The sequence below is a fragment of the Salvelinus sp. IW2-2015 genome, linkage group LG16 (genome assembly GCF_002910315.2).
Source record: "Salvelinus sp. IW2-2015 linkage group LG16, ASM291031v2, whole genome shotgun sequence".
NCBI lineage: Eukaryota > Metazoa > Chordata > Actinopteri > Salmoniformes > Salmonidae > Salvelinus > Salvelinus sp. IW2-2015.
In genome coordinates, this window is record NC_036856.1 from 12,165,581 (window position 1) to 12,172,189 (window position 6,609).

The following is a 6,609-nucleotide window of genomic DNA, read 5'->3' on the forward strand; positions in this document are numbered from 1 at the left end:
AAGGTAGTCATAACATGATAGGGTAGTCCATAAGATGATAGGTAGGTCCATAACATGATATAAGGTCCATAACATGATAGGGTAGGTCCAACCATGATATATAGGTCCATAACATGATATATAGGTCCATATCATGATAGGGTAGGTCCATAAGATGATATATAGGTCCATAACATGATAGGGTAGGTCCATAACATGATAGGGTAGGTCCATAACATGATATATAGGTCCATAACATGATAATAGTCATAACATGATGTCATAGTCATACATATAGAGTGGGTCCAAAACATGAATAGGTAGCGTCCATAACATGATATATAGGTCCATAACATGACATATAGGTCCATAACATGATAGAGGTTAGAATGATAGGGTAGTCCATAAACATGATAGGGTAGTCCATAACATGATATATAGTCCATAACATGATAGGGTAGTTCCAACACATGATATATAGGTCCATAACATGATATATAAGGTCCATATCATGATAGGGTAGGTCCATAAGATGATATATAGGTCCATAACATGATAGGGTAGTCCATACATGATAGTAGGTCCATAACATGACATATAGGTCCATAACTTGATAGGTAGGTCCATACGAATATATAGGTCCACAACATGATAGGGTAGGTCCATAACATGATAGGGTAGGTCCAAACATGATAGGTTGGTCCATAACATGATATATAGGTCCATAACATGACATATATGTCCATAACATGATATATAGGTCTATAACATGATATATAGGCCCATAACATGATGGGGTAGTCCATAACATGATAGGGTAGGTCCATAAGATTATATATAGGTCCATAACATGATTGGGTAGGTCCATAACATACATATAGTCCATAACATGACTATAGGTCCATAACATATATATAGGTCCATAACATGATAACATAGCGTCCATAAACATGATATATAGGTCCATAACATGATAGAGTAGGTCCAGAACATGATAGGGTAGGTCCATAAATAATATATAGGTCCATAACATGACATATAGGTCCATAACATGATAAAGTAGGTCCATAACATGAAAGGTAGGTCCATAAATGATAGGGTAGGTCCAAACATGATATATAGGTCCATAACATGATAGGGTAGGTCCAACACATGATATATAGGTCCATAACATGATATATAGGTCCATATATATGATAGGGTAGGTCCATAAGATGATATATAGGGCCATAACATGATAGGGTAGGTCCATAACATGATAGGGTAGGTCCATAACATGATATATAGGTCCATAAATGCATACAAACATAGGTCATAACATGCATATATAGGTCCATAACATGATAGAGTGGGTCCAAAACATGATAGGTAGGTTCCTCATAACATGATATATAGGTCCATAACATGACTTATATAGGTCCATAACATGATAAGTAGGTCCATAACATGATAGGGTAGGTCCATAACAGATAGGCGTAGGTCCATAACATGATAATATAGGTCCATAACATGATAGGGTAGGTCCACACAATGATATATAGGTCCAAACATGATATATAAGGTCCATATCATGATAGAGTAGGTCCATAAGATGATATATAGGTCCATAACATGATAGGGTAGGTCCATAACATGACATATAGGTCCATAACTTGATAGGGTAGTCCATAACCTGATATATAGGTCCAACAACATAATAGGGTAGTCCATAACATGATAGGGTAGGCCATAACATGATAGGGTAGGTCCATAACATGATATATAGTTCCATAACATGACATATAGGTCCATAACATGATATATAGGTCTATAACATGATATATAGGCCATAACATGATGGGGTAGGTCCATAACATGATAGGGTAGGTCCATAAGATATATATAGGTCCATAACATGATAGGTAGGTCCATAACATGACATATAGGTCCATAACATGATAGGTAGGTCCAATAACATGATATATAGGTCCATAAACATGATTACATAGGTCCATAAACATGATATATAGGCTCATAACATGATAGAGTAGGTTCCAGAACATGATATATAGGTCCATAACATGACATATAGGTCCAAATAATAACATGATAAGGTATGTCCATAACATAATAGGTAGGTCCATAAGATGCATAAGGGTAGGTCCATAACATGATATATAGGTCCATAACATGATAGGGTAGGTCCAACACATGATATATAGGTCCATAACATGATATATAGGTCCATATCATGATAGGGTAGGTCCATAAAGATGATATATAGGTCCATAACATGATAGGGTAGGTCCATAACATGATAGTAGGTCCATAACATGATATATAGGTCCATAAATGATACATAGGTCCATAACATGATATATAGGTCCATAACATGATAGAGTGGGGTCCAAAACATGATAGGTAGGTCCATAACATGATATAAGGTCCTAAACATGACATATAGGTCCATAACATGATATAGGTAGGTCATAACATGATAGGGTAGGTCCATAACATGATTAGGTAGGTCCAACACATGATATATAGGTCCATAACATGATATATAGGTCCATATCATGATAGGGTAGGTCCATAAGATGATATATAGGTCCATAACATGATAGGTAGGTCCATAACATGATAGGTAGGTCCATAACATGATTAGGTAGGTCAGAACATATAGGGTAGGTCCATAACATGATATATAGGTCCATAACTTGATTGGTTTAGTCCATAACATGACATATAGGTCATAACATGATAGGTAGGTCCATAACATGATATAGGTCCATTAACATGATATATAGGTCCATAACATTATAAGAGTAGGTCCATAACATGATAGGGTAGGTCCATAACTCGCATAGGGTAGGCCATAACATGATAGGGTAGGTCCATAACATAGATAGGTAGGTCCATAACATGATATATAGTCCATTAACATAAAACCCATTATAGTCCATAACAATAAGGTAGTCCATAACATGATAGGGTAGGTCCATAACATGATATATAGTCCATAACATGATATATAGGGTCCATATCATGATAGAGTAGGTCCATAACATGATATATAGCGTCCATAACATGATAAGGTAGGTCCAACACATGATATATAGGTCCATAACATGATATATAGGTCCATAACATGATAGGGTAGGTCCATAAATGATATATAAGTCCATAACATGATAGGGTAGGTCCATAACATGATAAGGTAGGTCCAGAACATGATATATAGGTCCATAACATGATAGGGTAGGTCCATAACATGATAGGGTAGGTCCATAACATGATTATATAGGTCCATAAACATGATAGGGTAGGTCCATAAGATGATATATAGGTCCATAACATGATAGGTAGGTCCATAACATGATAAGGTAGGTCCAAACATGATAGGTAGGTCCATAACATGATATATAGGTCCATAACTTGATTGGGTAGTCCATAACATGACATATAGGTCCATAACATGATATATAGGTCCATAACATAATATATAGGCCAAACATATAGAGTAGGTCCCTAACATGACATATAGGTCCATAACATGATATGGGTAGGTCATAACATGATATATAGGTCCATAACATGATTAGGGTAGTCCATAACATGTACTTATAGTCCATAACATATTGGTAGGTCCATAACATGATAGGTAGGTCCATAACATGATATATAGGTCCATAACATGATAGGGTAGGTCCATAACATGATAGGGTAGATCTATGAAGGTTACATGATAGTAGATCCATAACATGATAGTAGGTCCATAACATGACATAAGGTCCATAAACATCATAGGGTAGGTCCATAACATGATATATAGGTCATAACATGATAGAGTAGGTTCATAAGATATATATAGGTCCATAACATGATATATAGGTCCATAACATGATATATAGGTCCATAACATGATAGGGTAGATCCATAACATGATAGGGATAGATCCATAACATGATATATAGGTCCATAACATGATATATAGGTCCATAACATGTATATAGGTCCATAACATGATAGGGTAGGTCCATAAGATGCAGCATGGTGAAGTCATTTTTACTACATAACGTAACTGACATAACTACATCTAAACATTTATCTTCTGTGTGCATACTGCTCTGGCTATCCCTTAGTCAATGAGGAGGCTGGAGAGACACAGATGCTGTATTTTAACTGCATTATCCTATTGTTGCAGGAATTGTCCTGCACAGCAGAAAAAGCAAATTTGTAGTGTATTTGAGGATTAACAAGGCTTTTAACGTATGTAATTTCCACTTAATGTGCCCTAACAAAAAATGTATCAACCCCTACCAAAAATGTCCATTAATTATTCCACTAATTCATTATAATTTTCCTGCTGTAGCAAACTGGCTCAAATTAAGATACTCAATTTTAAAATCCGCCTGGCTAGCATCACGCAGAGAATTAATTCTGGCTACATTTAAAATGATTGATAATTTTCATGAATTAATGAAAAAAATATAAATAGATTAATAAGGAATAAGGGCTGAGTGGCACCAGAGAGGCAGCCAGCCCGCGCCCATGCCTTGTATCACTTTCACATTCGATTTTTCCCCCTCACATCTTTTACTGAGAGTTTCCAGTGGAGAGAAACTCGGCCAGACCCTCATGCACCTGCACGTGCACATGCAAGCACACACACACACACACACACATACACACACACACACACACATCACACACAACAACATACACACACACATGCACACACACACACATACACATACACATACACACATACACACACACATACACACACATACACACACACACACACACATACACACGCACGCACACACACACATACACACACACACACACACATACACATACACATACACACACACACATACACACACACATACACACATACACGCAGGGCCTGGCTAGAGTTAAAGAAAAGCACTTCTATAACCAGGATATGTCTCCAGTGGTTTAACTGGATGTCCTCTGGATTTAACCCTTGAGAGACCCCCCCCTCTCTAGTTTAATGGCTCAATATTTTCTAGTGTACTAAACATTAGGAACACCTTCCTGATATTGAGTTGCACCTTCTTTTGCCCTCAGAACAGCCTCAATTCGTTGGGCCATRGACTCTACAAGGTGTCGAAAGCGTTCCACAGGGATGCTGGCCCATGTTGACTCCAATGCTTCTCACAGTTGTGTCAAATTGCCTGGATGTCATTTGGGTGYTGGACCATTTTTGATACACACGGAAAACAGTTGAGCGTGAAACACCCATCACCTACTATCATACCCCGGTCAAAGGCACGTTAATATTTTGTCTTGCCAATTCACCCTCTGAATGGCGCACATACACAATCCATGTCTCAATTGCCTCAAGGTTTAAAAATCCTTCTTTAACCTGTCTCCTCCCCATCATCTACACTGATTGAAGTGGATTTAACAAGTGACATCAATAAGGGATCACAGCTRTCACCTGGATTCATCTGGTCAGTCTGTGTCTTAGAAATATGTTTTCTACACTCAGTGTAGTTGTCTATGTAATGTYATTAACAGCAGACTGGGTTCAATTTTGTTTAATCACAGGCTTGTCTGGAGTCATCAGAAAGGACTGACAGGGAGTGTCCCTCAGATATCAGCAGAGTGATTGAGGTCTTCAGTCCAATCAGTCTGGATCTCCAGTGGCCCAGGGAGGAAGGAGTTCAGGCTTCCCTATCCGAGGAGTGACCAACCAGGCAGGAAATTGCATGTTCAGGCCCCTGAACCAACTGCCACCAGCTCCATCCAACCACTGATTAAACAAATCCTCATCTAAAATTAAAGCACATCAAAAGCAATTATTTGACAGAGTTTAAGATGACAGTTGACTAGAAAAATTTCATTTTTTGTGTATTTACTGCAACTTTAAAATCAACCATTACCTGCCATGAGGTCATCAATAATGGAAAGCATTACTTATGAGTGAAGGAGTTCTGGAGGTAATTATGTTGGGCCAAATGGATTTTTGCAACAAACTAAAGTGTGATTTGTATTGATAGTGTCACGTTCCTGACCTGTTTTCTCTTGTTTTGTATGTCTTTATTGGTCAGGGCGTGAGTGTTGGGTGGCAGTCTATGTTTTCTATGTCTATGTGGGTTTGTGTTCGGCCTGGTATGATTCTCAATTAGAGACAGGTGTGTATCGTTTGTCTCTGATTGAGAGTCATACTAAGGCAGCAAGGGTTTCACTGGTGTTTGGTGGGTGTTTGTTTCCTGTGCTAGCGTTTGGGCCACACAGGACTGTTGCAGGTTAGTCACGTTTTGTTTATTTGTAGTGTTTGTTGGTTTGCCATTAAAATCATGAATACCTTATACTCCGCATCTTGGTCCGATCCATGCTCCTTCTCGTCTGAGGAGGAGAACGACATTGACAGCCGTTACAGAAACACCCACCAAACCAGGACCAAGCGGATTGGAGAAGGACGCAAGAACAAAAGCAATGGAGAGAAGAGGAATGGACATGGGAGCAAATACTCAACGGAGAGGGACCCTGGGCTAAGGTGGGAGAGAATCGCCGCTCTCGGGAGGAGAAGGAGGCAGCCACAGCCCAGGAGCGCTGGTATGAGGAGGCAGCACGTAAGAGAGGCTGGAAGCCCGAGAGGCTCACCCAAAAATGTAT